The sequence below is a fragment of the Eptatretus burgeri genome, chromosome 9, assembly GCF_056783735.1.
Source record: "Eptatretus burgeri isolate ZD-2024b chromosome 9, Ebu_testis_v1, whole genome shotgun sequence".
Taxonomy (NCBI): domain Eukaryota; kingdom Metazoa; phylum Chordata; class Myxini; order Myxiniformes; family Myxinidae; genus Eptatretus; species Eptatretus burgeri.
The window spans coordinates 62,011,938-62,031,925 of NC_140969.1; the positions used below are offsets into that span (position 1 = coordinate 62,011,938).

The 19,988-nt window shown below is 45.4% G+C and overlaps 1 long non-coding RNA gene across 10 annotated transcripts in view; it reads right to left on the reverse strand.

Annotated features, from left to right (window-relative positions):
- Positions 1 to 467: 467 nt before the first annotated feature.
- The window catches only part of LOC147020199 (uncharacterized), a 60,751-nt gene continuing 41,230 nt past the window's right edge, over positions 468 to 19,988 (reverse strand). For 4 of the 10 annotated variants that reach the window (XR_015061702.1, XR_015061703.1, XR_015061705.1 and 1 more), the window contains 4 exons: positions 17,284 to 17,410; positions 6,795 to 6,924; positions 5,505 to 5,666; positions 468 to 640 (listed from right to left, as the gene is read on the reverse strand). This is a non-coding gene — a long non-coding RNA (uncharacterized LOC147020199). The other 6 variants (XR_015061707.1, XR_015061706.1, XR_015061701.1 and 3 more) reach the window with 6 other exon arrangements.

Genomic DNA, 19,988 nt, shown 5'->3' on the forward strand with positions numbered 1-19,988 from the left:
TATTTATCAAGCACTCTGTCCAGTTTTCCCAACCCCCACAGCGAATCCTTTTTCACCAACTACCCCGAAGAAGCCATTTGCCAAACCACATTTCCTATATCCCTCCATCAGCATCCTCTCACTGTATACTGCAGCCATAATTTGCACAGTGACCCAACTCCCCTCGCCAAATCAGCACAAAAGTTTATCCATCACCTTTTGCCCACTTTGCTTGGGAGTTTCAAGAAGTTCATGTGAAGTTCCCTCTTGTAATATAACCAATTATCATGTGTTGCACGGAGTTGGAGTAGGAAAGCAAGGGGGAGAGAGAGAGAGAGAGAGTAAACACCAACACAGAACTCTCAAACAGTTCAGGAAAGAGGAAACTTTAAATCTCTTTACCCAACCTGGATCGATACCGAGCGGATGTCATCTTTTCTGCGACAGTGTATAATAATTTACTACAAACAAACACCAAGGAACCTTCATCATTGATTGAAGAACGTTTATTACTGCACATATTGTTGACCAAGCTATAACTCCATTTCCCAAACGCAGGGGGTTCAGCAAAGGCAGAGCAGGACAGAAATTATTCCAAAAGATTCAGGTGAAGATGAACATGTCTCCTTCAAATTGGCATGTGGATTGGTCACACTTGTTCCTGCATTCAGTTCATGTAAACAACAATCAGGGGTTTAGAAAACATTAGTAGAAACGAGAATGGCACTCTTCAACATAGCGTTGTTGCAGGATATGCCTCTGCCCACATTATTACATCATTATACATACTTGTACCAAGTTTGATTTAAATCCCTGAACCCAGATTAAAAATATTAAATAAATCTGGCTGCCAGACCATACATCCAATCAGGTTGAAATTTAAAATATATATTCCGCATCAATACTAGATCATAATTGTGAAGTTTCCTGTCAATTGATGAAGCGGTTCAAGAGAAATAATATTTTTAAGATTTTGGTTCAATCCAATATGGCTGCCAGACCATGTGACCTATTAATTATGCGTGAACATAGTGGTAACCCCAAGGCTTGGGGAACATGTGGGCGAAGTTTCCCCTCGATCTGTCAAGCCGTTCTGGAAAAGAAGGTTCTTAAAGATTTATTCTTATAAAAAAAATCATACCTGCCAAACCATGTGACCTATGACATCAAAAGTGCAAAAGTTTTTGTTCCTCATGGATAGGTGGTCATACGTTTAAGTTTCACCTCGATCTGTTCAGCCTTTTTGGAGAAGAAGATTTTGAGGGTTTTTTATTCTAAAAAATTTTTGGAGGACAGACAACCCATGGCCTCCCTACTCCCCGGATCTGTCTTCTCCCGATAACAACCTGTGGGGGTTCATCAAAGCTAAAATGTATGAAAACAGCCCACACGCTGTACAAGTTGACAAATAACATCAGGTGGGAAATCAGATGCATACCAGCTCCAGTTCTCAGCCGAGTCATCAAGTGTCCGTGTGGTAGCTGTCATCCAGAGGCTTGGTGCTTGGATTGAGCACTTCATCAACTACTAATTAAATCTCTCCTCAGTGCTTGTTGAAGCATATATTGGCAATAATATATATTGTTTTCAACTAATCATGTGTATGTATGTATGTATGTATGTATGTATGTATGTATGTATATATGTATATTGTTGTGGGACGGGGTCCAGTGGTGAGAACGACCACGAGGTGGGTGAAGTTACGTCGTCTCCCACCAGACTCCCGGAATTGTAGGCCGTCACTCACGGATAATTCCGTGACGCGGCGGGTCGCTTAACCGACCGTGGACGCCAATACCTCAACCGCGTTGCGTAGGGTCTTCCTGCCAGGTGTAATCAGTTTACCTAATTAACAACGTGGTTTCGACGACCGGGGAACCACGCCCTTGGTACGCCTTGCCCGAACCGGATCACTCTACCAACTACGGTAGAGTACCAATTACTAACTCCGGATCGGATGCAGCCGAGCGGAACTGCCAAGGACGTACCGGCTCGAATGAACAGATTATCGGGGATAAAGACCCGGATAAACTCAGATCCGAACCATGCTGAACCAATGAAGGAAAAGACAAAAACGAACTGGGAACATTTCTACAATAATTGATTTACAGTAGGCGAGGAAAAACATGTGGTACAGGAACAAGTTTATTGGTGTGTTATGCAGGGGAAAGAAGAGAGATATCGAGCGACAATTTTTACAGCAACTTATAAAAGCAGACACAATGCAGACTTACGCGAGATGAATACAAACAACAATTACAATTATCAAAAACTTAAACAGTTTTTACTTAATGGACAGGCACAACACACTCAGACACACACTCGGACAAAATAAACCCAGTTGAATGGCAAAGGACTTTTGCAGCCACGGTGGGAGGGAGCTGAGGTCGCAGTTCATTTGGTACCTGAACGTTCCGAGGGAAGGGATGCTCCGTGGTGTGGCACCCGACAGAGGTCATGCAGTTCGACCCCCAGCCACACGTGTGGAGACCGTGTCTGCAAAGGAGCCTGGGTGGAGAGCGCAGAGTCCAAGGTATGAACGGGGCCGCAGACAGGAGCAGGACCTGACCAAGGCCTGGTCGAGGTCTTTTCAGCTCTCTCACAACCAACCAACGAACGAACAAACTTTCAAATCCAACCAGCGAACCTCTTCCTCCCTCAACCAACAACGAACTCTCCGACTCTCTCACTCTACTCTGAGGATGGTGTCGTAATTCATAGATCCCCAAGGTCGGGGAGGGGCCTTGGAGAAGCCGACGTCATCGTCCATCCTGATTGGACAGGGCCTTCATGGGGTCCGCCCTTCCTGGGCGGGAAAGCCCGCCCACTCCACGCGTGTCTGGACCTGTCAAGAAGGAATTGGAACGTTTGGGGAAGCCAAAGAATTGGAACGTTTGGGGAAGCGGAGGAACTGGAACAGCGAACGCGAAAATTTTGCCTCGAGAAACGAGCCTCCGGAGACAGCAGTTGGACAATGGTGTGCTGTGGCCAGTGAACCGAGGGCTGCAAGCACTCTGGTACCGTGGATCGTAATGGAGGGGATATAATGATTTATTAATCAAACTAAAAAAAACATCACAACGCACCCCAGTGTCTTCCCACTACACACAAGGTTGGGATCTATCTACACATATACTTAATGGAATAACTGACTTCGGGACAACTGTATGTTTGTTTGTATGCATACGGTTCCTAGAACCATAACACTACCGCCCCCCCTCCCTTTTGCTGGACTCGACACGAGTCATTTACATCCGTGGCATGCAGGTGTAAGTTTCCCCTAGTACATTTTACCTACGGATCCCTGAGTGCGACATTTTGAATACATGAACGAAAAATAAATAACCTAGTGCGTTGTGTAACTAAACTAACAGACTCATTCGGACAACTTAACTACATTGCCGATGCTAAACAAACAACAGGTGGGTTCGGACGATACACATTTGTAATATTTACAATACCCATAGCCCAGGACCTGTGACGTGAGGAAAGAACAATATAAAGGCAACATTCGTGGTTGAGTGCCACAGCAGGCAATCGATGATCAGACGTCTTCTGGACCCTCAATGGTCCCTTGTTTGTCGGTGAATTTTTTTTTTTCATTTTATTCCTGGCTGCTGGAAGCAACTCGCCCTAACACGGCAGGCCACACGCCGTTTCACAGGCCATTTGAACTGGCCTTTACACAACAAGGAGCTATCCGGGCTGCCCAATGCAATCCCCGGTCCATTTGAGCTGGCCTTTACACAACAAGGAGCTATCCGGGCTGCCCAGTGCAATCCCCGGTCCATTTGAGCTGGCCTTTACACAACAAGGAGCTATCCGGGCTGCCCAGTGCAATCCCCGGTCCATTTGAACTGGCCTTTACACAACAAGGAGCTATCCGGGCTGCCCAATGCAATCCCCGGTCCATTTGAGCTGGCCTTTACACAACAAGGAGCTATCCGGGCTGCCCAGTGCAATCCCCGGTCCATTTGAACTTGGCTTTACACAACAAGGAGCTATCCGGGCTGCCCAGTGCAATCCCCGGTCCATTTGAACTGGCCTTTACACAACAAGGAGCTATCCGGGCTGCCCAATGCAATCCCCGGTCCATTTGAGCTGGCCTTTACACAACAAGGAGCTATCCGGGCTGCCCAGTGCAATCCCCGGTCCATTTGAACTGGCCTTTACACAACAAGGAGCTATCCGGGCTGCCCAGTGCAATCCCCGGTCCATTTGAACTGGCCTTTACACAACAAGGAGCTATCCGGGCTGCCCAGTGCAATCCCCGGTCCATTTGAACTGGCCTTTACACAACAAGGAGCTATCCGGGCTGCCCAATGCAATCCCCGGTCCATTTGAGCTGGCCTTTACACAACAAGGAGCTATCCGGGCTGCCCAGTGCACTCCCCGGTCCATTTGAACTGGCCTTTACACAACAAGGAGCTATCCGGGCTGCCCAGTGCAATCCCCGGTCCATTTGAACTGGCCTTTACACAGCAAGGAGCTATCCGGGCTGCCCAGTGCAATCCCCGGTCCATTTGAACTGGCCTTTACACAACAAGGAGCTATCCGGGCTGCCCAATGCAATCCCCTGTGACGCGGCTACCTGCGGGGCAGTCCTTGCAAACACATTCACTAAGATGGTCCTGGCACACATCGTAAAGGTGGTGATATGGCAATGCAAATAAAGGCATGGGGAGGTATGACAAATGGAGTCAAGGTAAGGCATCAAAAGGCATGACAAATGCAGACCGGGTAAGGTGCAATGCAACAGGTCGGCATATGAAGCTGGCCGGCCTTGGTGTGGTCTCGTGAGGTTGTGGAGGGAGTGTGGTGGCGTTGGCCAGTCTGAAGACGGGCTCGGACCGACCCTATGGTCTTCCCCCAACCTATTGCCTATGCCTGCCCTTGTCCATACCCACCCCATTAGCTTGTAACAAAAAAAAATGAAATTTAGACTTTTTCTTTTATTATTTATAATTTTATAATTACGTGTGTCCCTAACCCCCTTATCGTCTTTGTTCGGCGAACCTGTCCTGACTGTCTATCCCCAATCCCTAAGACCCCTTTGGAAAGGATTAAGGAAGAGACAAGTGAATCTGTCTCGAGGCCCAATGCAGCCTCAGAATAACTCCCACTGGTTTCAGAAATTTTCAAGGTGAGTCATTTCAAGAAATGACGAAGCAACCGTCTGACTGGAACCGAAAATAGCTATTGCCCAGCTGTCATCAATTGACACAAACTGTCGCAAAACTCTCAAGGCTGTCAGAAATGCAACCAGCTATCGCCAACTGACTGGGAAAAAACGGTCCTCTCGTCCTCTTTATAGGTGGCCCGTCTGGTCGGAGCCTCAAGCAGACTCCAACCAAATCCACCCCGCACATTTGCGCATCACTCCACGTGACAATCTGCCCGTCCCGCGATCATTCCTGGCCTACGATGCCATGTTTGTGGTGCTGGACGAACGGCAGAAAGCATCCATTTTCCAGAATTAGAGCAAAAACGTAAAGCGCTCATAAAACGTCAACAACAATTATCACCTGAATATTCACCCTGATATGAAAAAGAGCCAGTTCGTGTCCATAGAGCTGCTGAATGGGGTGTCAAACGTCGATGGAAAAAGGTGGTTGTCAACGTCGATGGAACGAGGTGGGTGTCCAGCTTCCGTTGGGCTAACGGCTATCTCGTGTGCATGAATGTATCTGCCGTAAAGAGAAAAAGGAGCTTTCCATAAGAGAGGGGATCTATTCTTTACCCTTCTCAACGCATCAAAGTGAGAATCCCACCAGGCATGGGGATGGGTCTATCTTGGACATGCATTTAGGGAAATAACCATCTGAGGACCTAGATGTTTGTATGCATTCGTCGGATCGGATTCTAAAATCAGTAACACTACCCCTTTCCCTATCCCAGACTCGCCCCGAGTCATCGGGAAACAGCTGGAGACACCAGTTAAAAGTTACAACATTGCCATTAAAAGTTAGCACTGCCATGTGACATGCAGGTAAAGTTACCCTCCTACCTATTATGTTTTAACTCTACCCTTTAGTGTGGGCGACAATTTAAACTAGATATGTCCCACCTGATGTATTCGGAACTACCTAACTGACTCACACAAACAACCGTATGCTACACCGAAATTGCCGGAATTTTTGAACCGAAAACATATAACCGGTGGGGCTTTAATAATCTTCACAACGATACAACTATATTTTGACACAGGACCTAGAAAAATTCAAAAGGACGATTGTGGAAGGGGGGGGGGGGGAGGAGACACCTGTTGACTTCTTGCCACCTTTATGCTCTTCACCAGCACACCTAACAAAACAAACCGGCTGGCCAGTGACCAGCATACAAGCCATAAATGTTGTGGCCTTCAAAATAAAAATGATCAAAGGAAGCAGCAACAAGAACCGAGCCACTTCCTCCACTCTGCTGCGTTTGTGCAATTCATGGTCATGGTAATTCGTGTCAAAAAGATGTGAAGAAAAGTGGCATGAGGCTGGTATGTGGCTGGTATGTGGCTGGTATGAGGCTGGTATGAGGCTGGTATGAGGCTGGTATGAGGCTGGTATGAGGCTGGTATGAGGCTGGTATGAGGCTGGTATGTGGCTGGTATGTGGCTGGTATGTGGCTGGTATGAGGCTGGTATGAGGCTGGTATGAGGCTGGTATGTGGCTGGTATGTGGCTGGTATGTGGCTGGTATGAAGCTGGTATGAGGCTGCAAGAAAGGGGCAGTCCAAAAGTGTGGTAGTATGCTGCTGCAGTAAATGCAGTTCAAACAAAAGAAAACAAAACAAAACCACCATAATAATTGGAACGGTGTCACCTGATATAAGGCTGCAGCGAGTAGCAGTTGGGGGTGGGAACACAGGCCACGGATCAAATGGAGAAGTGAGCTGAGTGATGCAATGGTTGCAGAACAGTGATCCAGCAAGGTGAGTGATGTATTGATGGTCCTGGGAATGGCGATACAAAGCTTAACAGCAAGGCAAACAGCACGAAAGGAAAAAGGTAAACCAGGTAATGCCATTAAACACCAGGTCCGACCAACACAGATAGCCGGTCCGTGGTGTACACATACCTGGGGCAGTGGCGGTGGTGCCGAAAGGGAGAGCTCGAGGTTGGCCCTACTCGTCTGCACCCATCTGTCTTTTTCCCTCATATACACTACCCTAGCCCCCCTCTTTTTACAATTTGTAGCTCCGTCTTATCTCCTATATTCTACTATCCCCATTGCCAAATTCACACCCAATCCCCACCAAGGTTCTATGGAAAGGAAAAAGAGTAGAACGACATGCAATCTTACATTTACGTCGTGAGACGTCTCATTGTCAAGTCCTTCAGGAGGGCAAGTCCAGCAGCCGGCGATCATCCCAAGAGTGGATGGTGCGAAGGGGTCTTCATTAATCCTAACTACGTTAATATTGTTATACTTTTAAACTGTCTCCGGGGTTATACCCTGCCAAGAGGCCTTTGTTCAACTATGGGGTTCTAACAACCCAAATTCCCATTGCCTACGTGTTGGTGCTCTTACAATTCTGGGCATCACCCACCAAATTTTCTTTACGTGCCATCGAACAATTTTGTGGCTGGGTAGTGTGGCTCCAATAGCAAGTCTGCCCACCTGCATACTCACCGTTAGCACCCCCGGGATGCTGGAGCTGCCTCCGAGCTTGTGTGCTCCTCACCCTAATATGGGGGATGCCCTCTCTGGCACTCCCCCCCCCTCGATGCCCACATGGCATTTTGGCGCCCCAGGTCCCGCTGTTCGGGTACCCGGGCCCATTGAACACGACAAGAAACACTGCACTGGCACACCAGGTCCCTCTCCACGGGTACCTGCATCCAGTAATACACTACTGGCCACCGGGAACTACCTACGGCCTCACCTGGCCGACGAGCCCCCAGTGCCCGGTGCCTGCTTCATCAGAACATGACGCTCAGAAGCCACACCCCCAGCCGTTCCATTATCTCCTGCACCTCACAATTTTTTTTTTACTTTCCACAATCAGCACCAACCACATAACGACATCCATATGTAAATTTACCGAATCCCTCTATCTAACTTTAAACTAACCCCCAGGTTTCCTTGGGTGGGATCCACTCCACCCATTTAATCCTTTACACCATGCATTCTATTACTCACACTCATACCTGCCATTGCCCTGCCCTCACACTCATAATTCATCAACCACACACAAACACATTTCCACTTACCTTCACAGCATCACCTAACTAATTTCCCCGAACAAACTCGTACACCCTCATCTTCCCTTGTACTACGCACGCTTCCATTTAACTCTACCTTCTATACCTCTCTACGTCCCCACTACATGTTCATTGTCTCCACCGAAACAGTCCCTATTGTCACTCTCGGTCCCTAGATTTATCCTAGCCCTCCCTCATGGCCACCGCTCTGGTACCCACATAGAGGTTACCATCACTGGCACCCCCATGTGGGCCTAACAATGCCATCCCTCTTAGGCTAGTGCTCCTGGGCCTCCTGTGTGGGGCTGTTTCACCACTGCGCTCCACACATGGGGGTTACTGTCGCTATCTCTTAGCTCGACTACAATGAGCCCTCTGCATCCACGGAGGTGCTCAGCCATACGTCTGTCGCAAACCAATTTGTTTTTAATTTTTTTTTCCCACTGGGAATTAGGGTTTTCCCACAGGGAACCCGGCCGTGCTCGCCATGCCCATTACTCATGCGGGTGGGGGGGGACGGGGGGATACCGTGCATATTGAACACCTGGTTCCCATGGAAAAATATTTACAGCAAAATTCCTTTCTTTTTGCCGTCCATGCTCCAGTGATTTATCTGTCACAGAGCGTTTACATGCCGGCCCCTCAGCATTTGTCACTAAACCATGCAATCGTCCGTTCTTGGGTGGTTTGCGAGGCACGGATCATGCACACTCCCAGACGTGCCATGCAAGCGTCCCTCTCGGGGCCGGCGTGGATCCCAAATCCATGATGATTTTCCCACACTCGAGACCAGAACACATCCGCATTTTAAGTTTGTTGCTCACGGAGGGCTCACTCCTCCCGTCAGTCAAGCTAACAGCTACCACCGTCTGTGTCAGTGCATGTCCTGTGCTCTTACATTCGCTTATGCATTCCACACCACTCGTTCCTGGCACGCACTCCATCACGCTTGCTCTCTGCACATTCGGCACTCCAAGAAACCCCGGGCCTGTCACACCCAAGCTCAACAAACACCCATTTGCATCATGCACGTGCCCGGTCTCACCATGACTCACCTTCACTGGACTCACCTCCTTCCGCTTAGTCTCAAGGACCCATGTCCTCTTCGCTTGATCTTTAAGCACTCTGTCACGCTGTAAATATTGTTGTGGTGCCGGGTTCGGTGCAGAGGGCGACCGCCAGACGGAGCAGTTGGGCCGTCTCCCACCGAACACCGGAATTGAAAGGTCATCACCCCGGATAACTCCGGAGTCAACGGGTCGCTTAAAGGACCGTGGGCGCCAATATTTTGACGGCGTGAGGTAGGCTCCACTTGTCTATTCCAATTTACCTAAGTACTCACGCCATCTAACTACCGGGGAAGCCGCACCCTCAGCCGGCTTTGTCCGAACCGAGTCGCTGTTGCCGACTCGGATCCGGCATAACCAAGCGGAAATTACCAAAGCGGCACCGGCCCAAATGACAACTTACAAATGACAACAATGACAACAACTTACGGCCTTCCTAATTCTCAAGCCCGAACCATGCTAGGCCAATGGTAGAAACGACAGGCAACGAGCTGGTACATTTAACAGGGGTTTATTTGCAATACTCGGGAAGGGCAACACAGAACAGACTGAATCACGAACATGCAGGAAAATGTACAATGGGGTCACTTGAACAGTTCTACTTACAGACTGGCCACAGACAGACACACACACACACACACACACACACACACACACACACACACACACACACACACACACACACACACACACACACACACACACACACACGGATGGGACCCGAACTAAAAACACATACTTATCGAAATAACTGAACTGCGGGGACTCTGGCTGTTGTGTGTAAATGGCTGCCAGATTCGTAACAATATAACACGTTCATGCATTCAATAATATCCTCCTTTACTTTAATTTCAATAATGTCGATTTTTACCTCATCCACCTCCTCTTTTACGTTCATTAATTCCTGATGCGCCCCTTATATTTCCCCCTCCAACGTCACCTTCGTTGTTTCTATTTGTGTTTTCATTCCACGTTCCTTTGTTCCCATCATCCGTCACCTCCTCTACTCTCTTCGTTAGTTTCTCGTGTCCCATTTTACATTCTTTTTTAATTTTTTTTTTACATTCTTTTTTAATTTCCATCATCTCTCTTGTTGTTTCGTTCTTGGTGGCCCTTAACTCCTTTATCGCCCCTGTGTTCTTCTCCACTTGTTCCTTCAAGTCATTCTGTCCTATCGTCAGTCCTTCTTCCTCCTCCATCATATTCCCAATCTGTCCCATCAGTCTAGCCTCACTCTCCCTCATCTCTTCCCGGACACCGATCCGACACTCCCAAAACTCCTCCCATACCACCGCCATTTCTCTGCCCATCGCTTCACTCATCTCCCTTTTTATTTAATCGCCCATCACGTCCATTTTTCTGCTCATCGCGTACATTCTGCTGTTGTTGTTGTTGTTTTGATCCATCATTTTTATTTGTGCCATTAATTGCCTCATTTTGTGAGGTGCCGGTTAATTTCCTCAATTATATTGTGCCGGTTTGTGGGCGTGGCCTTGATGTCTCCGGCTCTCATTGGTTTCAACTCGCATATCAGTCACTAATTCCCGTCTAACCCCAACCCTCGCTTCCCATAAGTTGAGTTATTATCCCTCGCCAAACAACGAAGTTGGTGGGGGAAATAGAAATGGGTTCCGTCCGTCTGTTCGTCCATCGTCACATTTCGTTTCCGGAGCTTAACTACAAATCCCCTCAAAATATATTTACGAAATTTGGTTCACATATAAAGCAAGTGGTGAACTGGTACGTTTTGATATTTTCTAATTGATAGGTCACATGGTTTGGCAGCCATGTTGGATTCAAGAAAAATATGAAATAATGTTTTCTCTCCAAACACATAACCTAACGAAGCGAACATTTGCAACTATCATCTTCCATCATGTCTGCATAAATCCTAAAAAATATGACGTCATGTCACATCATTTGGTGGCCATCTTGGATCGAAAAACACACCTCATCCGATTAACACGAAACTTCACACACGTATTCCACTGGAGGATTGGAGGCAGAATGTAAATTTATGATGTCATAGGTCACATGGTTCGTCAGCCATCTTGGATTGAAAATTAATAAATTTTTTAAAATCTTCTTCTCCAGAACGACTGGACAGATTGAGGCAAAATTTCACACACACATTCCCCAAGATATCCTTTCAGAATGTTATCCCCCCGCCAACCAAGGAAGTTGGCAGGTGATATAGAAATGGGTTCCGTCTGTCCGTCCTTCCATCCGTCCGTCACATTTCGTTTCAGGAGCATAACTGCAAAACCACTTGAGGTATCTTTATGAAATTTGGTACACATATCAAGCAAGTGGTGAACTCGTGCTTTTTGATGTTTACAGCTTAAAAAAAAAAAAAATTTTACGATGGCGGGGGATATCAAAGACTTTGTCTTCAACGGATGCTTGTTGTTATTGTAATTCCCTTAATACAATTATTGCAAAATAATTCTCTATTTTGATACAAAACTACTCCCAACTTAACTTACCGAAAGTAAATATCAGGAAAAGTTGAAGGACTGGGTTGAGCGAATACGAGTGCAGCAAATTAATCAGTACAACATGGTTATTAACGTTTCCATGCGTTCATAGCCCAAATGGCTCGAGGTTATGATGCATAAATTATATATTAAGGGAATTACAGTCAGAATGGCTGGACTTACCGAAAGTTTTGGTTAGTTATGTTAATTTGTAGTTATATTCTTTTCAAGAGTTTCCTTTACGTATTGAGCAATTGTATCGACAATTAATTTTGGCTGCAAACTGCCGGGGTGTTTGTCTTCCTGTGGAATGGCTCTGTGGCTGGAGTTTGAGCCCTGCTTCCCACATGCTAGGGATTGTGGAGTGTGAGGTTCAACAGTTGTTGATCTGGTCAAACCGCACCACTCTCCCTGCCTCCCCGGCCCAGCCACCTCCTCCACCTGCACACTGGTGCTTCTCCTGCCCCAACCCCAGCCCTTGGCCCACTGGCTCTCCTGCCTCCCCCCCCCACTCCCTGCCCCAGGCCTTCCAATTCTCCTCCCCACCCCTCAAAAATTTTCTCCCGAGCAATGCCGGGGTACTGAAATAAAAAGTTACACATCATTTTGGACCCACCAGTAAATCAGTTGTCAGCATTCCCAACGCCAAGTACTAAAAGTAACAACCAATGTGATCGTGACAGAATTTGTGCATTCCTTCAAGTTTTGCTTGCTTCCAACAAAAAGTAGTCAAAAATAAGCTACTTCGTCAAAAATTAATGATTCAAAGTCCTGGTCGTGATAGCATTCCAGCTACTGTCCACAAAATGTGCGCACCTGAGCAGGCATCACCACTGGCTCATAATTTTGATCCTTGTATTGACTCGTGGACTATGTTGACAGAGTGGAAAATCTAAAACGAGTCTTTCACCCCTATCCCCTCTCCATTGTCAATGTAAAGTCATGAGGTCTATAGTTAATTTTTGTAATACAAAGCCAAGGCTCGTGAAAGTGCTAGAACACAGAATAGAACAGAAAAGAACAGAGGGAAGTGGAAAAAATGTCTGAGTGGAGGTGGGGTGGAAGAACATGGAAGGACATGGGGGCATGATTGAAAAGGTACCTGAGACCACGAACCTCTGCAATGCAAGAGTAACAGGCCCAAAGATTCAGCTTTTTCTGTGTTTTTTTGAAACATCATCGAGGTTCGTGGAAGAGCCAGTACTGGATGTACCAGACAAAAAGAGGATGCAAAACATGCATGCATGGGGTGGACAACATGGATACAGAAGGAAACTCCAAGTGGAAAAGTGGAAAAATTGTCCGGAGGAGGGATTTGTTTGGAGTTAACAAGGGTAGAAAATATCGTGGTTTAGGATTGGGGATTATCTGAGATGGCAGTGAACGGCAGTGTTGGAGACCTGGAAGGGAAGAATAACATTGAAGAGAATGTGAAAGTTGATTCCACAGGTGGGGAAACAAAGGAACAAATGAGTGCAGGTGAGCAATGAGCAGGATATTCCATTGATTTTGATAGCTGTGGTCACTGTGGCATCAAGATGTGAAAGGTGTGATGAAGGGACACCAGCACAAAGGGGAGAGTAGCATTGCATTGAACTGTGCAAGAAAACCTTGTATATTGCTAGACGTTCAGATTTTCCAAAGAAAGATGGCAAGATGGAAGATGCTTCTCACTGTCAGCAGCTTGATTTGGAAACAAACTTTGATATGTGGTAAGGTGAGGATTGTGAGAGATCATCGTTCATGGTGAGGCTAAGTCTGGTGTTGGCTTAGTGGTTAGGGTGGCGGCTTGGGATCCTAGGGTCATGAGTTCAAGCCCCGTTGGCCACTGAATTAATACACCAGGAGGTTGACTCAACCTGTCATCCTTCCAAGGTTGGCAAAATGAGTACCAGTGCACTGGTAAGGGGGACACTGCATCAGCGGCATAGCCGCGTCCCAACCAATGATGGAACCAACAGCTACAGGCTGCACTCCATAAAGAGAGAGATGGTGAGGCTCAATGGTCTTCTTCACGAGGTTTGTTAAGGAAGGGAGGACTCGCCAGATGCTCCTATTGGAGAGAAAGAAATGTGTGTGAAATTTGTCACAGTTTAAAGACATGTCCAAGTGTTGGATCAGCATCTGATTTTATTATGGTCTGCAGAGAGAGAAGAGGCTGCTGCCTGTCTATCTGCAGGATAAGGGATGCTGTGTGAGAGGGATTTCCAGAGAATCAGAAAGAACATAGATGAAGATGAAGATGAGGAAGATGACTGGGCCAAATAGACTATCTTGAGGTACTGCAGCCTCAACAGGGAAAGATCGAAGGATCCCATTGAAAGCCACGTGCTGACTGCGAGATTGAAGGAACAGCAAATCGTGAAAAGTGGAGGCCTTGGATGCCATTGGCTGAGATCTTGGAGATCAAGGTGGAGTTGCAGACTGCGTCAAATGATTGAGATGTATCCAGAGAGACGAACCTAATCTCTTGTCTGAGATTCAGGGCCTCCATTGATGATTATTGGGATAGCAGAAGTGGCATATGTCCAGGAGACAAACACCGGGATCAGTAGTCAAACTGATGGTCTGAGATCAGGCTGTTTGAGAAAAGGAAGGATTTTTGATTAACAGTAACGATGGATTCCACGACTTTGCAAACAATTAGAAGCAGATTAATAGGCTTGTATTCAATGGGATCTTTTTTTTTGTTATTGCATTGTCGATTATTTCCAGTCCGCCAATTTCGTTGAGAATGAACAGTTTGTTTTCCATCAACATTACTTCACAATCCAACCTATTGTGATTAATATTCAGATATGTTGGGATGCACTTGACGATAGTAACAGAAATGAAGCTAGAATCGTGACTCCTATGCTATACACAAGCAAAATGTTGTTCGATATAAACTAATATTTGTTTGTGTCTGGCATCGGAGTTACATTTTTCAAACTGAACCATTTGCCCTTGAAGCAGACTATTGTGCTGAATTATTGATCGTCTGTCAAATCAGAGGCAGCAGTCATCAATTGCATATTCACATTGGTGTGCCGCCGGGTTAGAGCCTCGCCTTGCTCTTTCTTAGCCTTTATTAGTGACATTGTTTTCAGGGAGGTACACTCATGTTGGGTTTTGATTGAGGCCGATAACATTATACTATAGTCATTTCATCTCCCCGGTGAATGGGTACGTAAAGCAGCTGTAGTCGAGGAAGATCTGGCTCGTGTCTCCACATGGGCCGGCAATTAACAAGTCGCTTTGGGCGATAAAAATATAACTTTGATGGTAATTCTCAAAATCAGGATATTGTTGAAAAACCCCACCCATAATTACATTATATGTATCGAGAAATCAATGATTGAACATAACTTAACCACCTTAGGGGCCACACCTATGTCCAGTATGCCCCACACTGAAAAAGCAAAGACCGTTTCCAGGTTGCTGAGCATGCTGTTTCTTTCCTGCAACATCCTGCCACCATCCAGCATTACTTTCCTCTCCAAGAGGTTGCATTTGGAGCATCATGAAAGAAGCATAGGCAGGATGGAAAAGTGCTCCGCAGCATACCCTTACAACTCCAGAGAGGTTGGAAAGGAAATATTAAAGTCGGTTTCCCAAAAAAACATCTCCAACCTCTTCAATTGTGTCCAGCTGCTGATATTTCCATCATTCATCAGACAGCTCACCGAACACCTCATCCGAGTAAGTGACAGGTTTGCCAGTCGTTTTTATCACAACAAGGTCATTTTGAGGTTCCATGGCTACACAAATGTTTAGCATAGGTCAAAACTGCAAGACATCATTGGTCATTTGTCCGTTGCTATTCCAATGGATGGAACTCACTTCACAAGAATATTGTTCATGCTGAGCATCCCGAAATTTTCAGGAATTTAGAAGTTAGTATTTCAAATATTATATTGGCATAGTGAGACTATGTTTACATCTGATTAATATAAAGAGAAACTGGAAGGTAGAGAAACTGGAATATATAGAAACAACTGGAAATAGAAACTGGAAAATAGTGGAGCGCATACATCTACCACACAATGCCTGATCCATGAGAACGTATCGGGCCCAATACTCTTTAGAGATAACCTGCTTTTATCGGTTTAGCCCTATCTCTCAATGGTGAAGAATCACTAAAATTTTTCAGATCCGGATCTTCACCAAAGTTGAATCAATTCTTCCTTGTTACACACCCAACCTGTCCACAACATTTTGAGATGTTGTGCTATATATCGTTTTTGGCCAAATCTCTCAATGGTGAGGAATCACTTTAAAAATTCTAGTAGTCGGATCCGAATCTGGATGTTTACCAAAATCTAATCAGTGCGTTCCTGTCACACACCCAACCAGTCCACAAAATTTCATCCGGATCCATACACAACTTCGTGAGATATCCTGCACACAGAGAGACAAACAGACAGACAGAGAGGGGTGAAAACATAACCTCCTTCACTTTTGGTGGCGGAAGTAATAATAAAACTACAGACTTGTTGCATCCTATCAGCTGATGTTAAATCTTAAAAAAGAAAGAAACTGATCAATTACCAAAAACAAATTTTATCACAACAAATTATTTACTCGGTATTTCCAGACAAAAAAAAAATACCAAAGTATTATCACCTGAGTAAGGAATTAACTGTGGAACACACACGATGTCCATTAAAATATTCCCCCAATAAGGAGGATAATAAGAAAAGTTCTGAACAATTAACAAACTTCAAACGCAACAAGGTAACCAGCAATACAAAGGAGGAAATTCGAGACAACCTATAATTAACTAGAAGGACACTCGGTGGAGCACATACCTCTGCCATGCAATGCCTGATCCAGGAGAACATATCGGGCTCAATACATTTTTGAAATATCGTGCAATGTATCGTTTTTGGCCCGATCTTTCAATGGTGAAGAATCACTTTAAAAATTAAATAAATATCGGAACCAGATCCAGATCCAGATTTTCACCAAAATCGAATCAATTCGTCCATGACACACACACACACACACACACACACACACACACACACACACACACACACACACACACACACACACACACACACACACACACACACACACACACACACACACACACACACACACAGTTTCATCCGAATCCGTCCACAACTTTGAGATACCTGCACACAGCCAGACAACACACACAGACAAACAAACAGACAGACAGAGTGGAGTGAAAACATAACCTAATTCACCTTCGGTGGCAGAGGTGACAAATAAAGGCCATTTGGCCAATCATACCGAGGCTGCACTAAAAACAGAACATTTCAGCAGAGTACAATTCGAGGTTATGGATTGCTTCAATATCTAAATATAGATCAACACTGCTTCTGCAACCTCGCACATGATAAATCAAGCAATGGATCAGATGAAGCAGGACATTAAACAAGAGTACAAAGCAAAGTAGTGGTGAATAAAGAGTGACAATATGGCCCAAGAAAGGGTCATTTGGCCCATCTTACCAATGCTACACATTCCTGGCATAGCTGATGTTTTAGGTAATCATGTACAGTTGTACACCTCCCAAACAAGAGAGTCATAATGTATGTACGACCAGTTATACCTAGAACAGCTGTTTCAAAAGCGTGCATGACCTTGCCGTGCAGACTGCCGTTGGCTTTTCAACGATATTGGCAGTGAATCGTCATACCAGCCTTCCTCACTCCAACTGCAGTAACGTACAAGTGCTCCTGCCAGTTACAAATCAGAAATGGATTGCATCATATTGCAAGTGAGTTTTTCACATATAGACAAATGTGTAATTATAAATAACATGTTCCACTGGAAAAAAAAATCTCGACAGGAGATTCATCATCAGATGATGAAAGTTTGGGGCGGAGGGTGGGGCGAGCAGAGGGGTCGATTCTCCATCATACAAAACCATATGAAGGGCAAATGCCATCCAGGCTATTAGTGAGGACCTGGAAGATACTGCATGCGAATACAGTGCAAGCTCAGCTGTGACTGATGATGTGACTGATAAAACTGAGGATTTATAGCATTCTGCAGCAGAACCAAAGTGTTACCGAGCTGGTCCAGGATTCTTCCTGCATCCACAAATGAAGGAACCATTGTGAGGATATCAGTACGAGACCGTGGATGAGAATAAAGAGGCTCTGCCAATAATTTAACATGTGTGAAAACAAATGCCATCAAATAAGCTCTCCATCACCGAAATAGTAGAGCAGCGAACAGCTCATTTTGAGGACAATCTTTCAAATGGTGATATAGCATGAAATTTGGTATGAACATGCCAAAAGGGTCATTCTTCAATTTTAGTCGATGAGCCAATCAAAAATCCAAGATGGCCGCCTTTTTTCAAGATGGCCACTGGTTAAAGCCATGAAATACAATTTTTGACATATCTCATGAAAGAAATGACTTATTTGAATGATTTCAGTTTCTATCTACATGTTTGGGGACGTGCTGAAACAGATTATACCCATTAAAACCTTCTTAGATATCAATTTTTAACCTGTTTTGTTTATTTTTTGTGCCCAAACCAATGTTATTTTAAGTAACTAGTTGCTAATTTGTTGTTTGCTTGGGGTGTAGGGGTGTAGTAGTAGTAGTAGAGGTAGTACCTTTTTCAGCAGTCAGCCACATCCTATAGATAGACTACTGATGCTGGTCCTCATTACAGACCCCAACTCTCACCTATGGCTCCAAGAAGTTGCGAGTGCACGGCAGCGGTCACACCCCGGTAAACCGCGTTGGCTCACGGGCTAAACTAGGTGAGGGTATCACACAGAGAGACTCGGTGTGTGAAGGAGTATGTCTTGCTCCAAATATACAGTGCACAAATTCTGCAATAATGGTACCTAGCCCATATGTAGAAGAAAATATGTTTAATAGACTTGAAACATCCAGTAGTTCAGTGAAAAAGTCTCTCAAACAAAAGGGGTGAATGTCTGTGTGCTACCAGGGCACACTGGTGACATCACTGCTGTGAAACTCGGCATGGGGTTCAATGTCAACTAGACAATATGCACATGTATGTATGTGGATTTGCATCATATCACTGCAGTAATCTAGTGTCCCAAATGCAATCGGACTTACAGAGGATCCTGCTGCCTTTCAAAGGTGGATGGTGGCTGGGCCAGAGGTATGTCGCTTGATTGCCGAATATGAAGCGGTTTCTGGAACAAAAGATGCAACCATCAGCAAGAAGCACCATGAAGACAATGAAAGTGCTCAACACACTTTCTTTGAGAAGGTGAACAGACTCACTGTCGTGCTAGAGGAGATGGGCAATCCTTTCAAGGAAGAATCAGCAGACCTTCTTGTCTTGGATACCAAGGATATTGCTGAGCCTACAATGCCTGAAATGATCAAGACACCAGAGGAGAGGTATAGAGCAGTTCAATTCATTTATAGAAGCACTAGGAAGTGGAAACTCACTTCAGGGGGGGAAGCACATTCTATCAGCCTATCAAAAAGAACAAGATCACCTTCTTCAAACAGGATCAGGCTGGAGGCATGTCCAAGGAGAAGGTGATAAAGGAAGACTGTCATTTATTCTCACGACTGTTCATTTCCTGTCAGAGCAGAGAATGTGATTTACATGGGTTCTTTCAACATGAGAACCAGTCATTCGCTGCATCTCTCAGTGATGGTGGAAAGCTCCACACCTGTCATGAGAAGTCCCATCTGGTTGACATACTGGAAAATGAAGTGGCAATACCAGATGCAGAACCAAAAGCAGATGTAATAATATTAGATGGCTCTGCCCTGATCAATGCACTACCTCCCCATTCATCAGACATTTGAAAACTATGCCAGAGAAGACATCCTTCCCAGGATCAATTCCTCCGGAAACAAGTTTAAATTAACCCATGCGGTATTTGACACATACCAGTAATGCAGCTTGAAGGCTGAAGCAAGGATTAGGCGCGGAAAAGGAACCAGACGAAGAGTTATTGGGAGCAGCAAAGTCCTATCCAACTGGAAAAGTTTCTTGAGAGATGACACCAACAAGACCGAGCTGTTCCACTTCCTAGCTGACAGAATATCAGTCACAGAAACAACAAACCCAATCATTGTGACAAGAGGAGAAGATTCAATCAGCAACCAGGTGATACCTCTACATGAAGTAGCTCCATGCACACATGAAGAGGCAGATACCCGCATTTTTGTGCATGCTAGACATGCTGCAGTGCAGGGAAATGAGTCACTTATTATCAAAGCAAATGATACTGATGTTGTTGTCATTGCCACCTCTGCAATGTCATCTCTGCAGAAGCTGGGCCTGAAGAAAATGTGGATTGC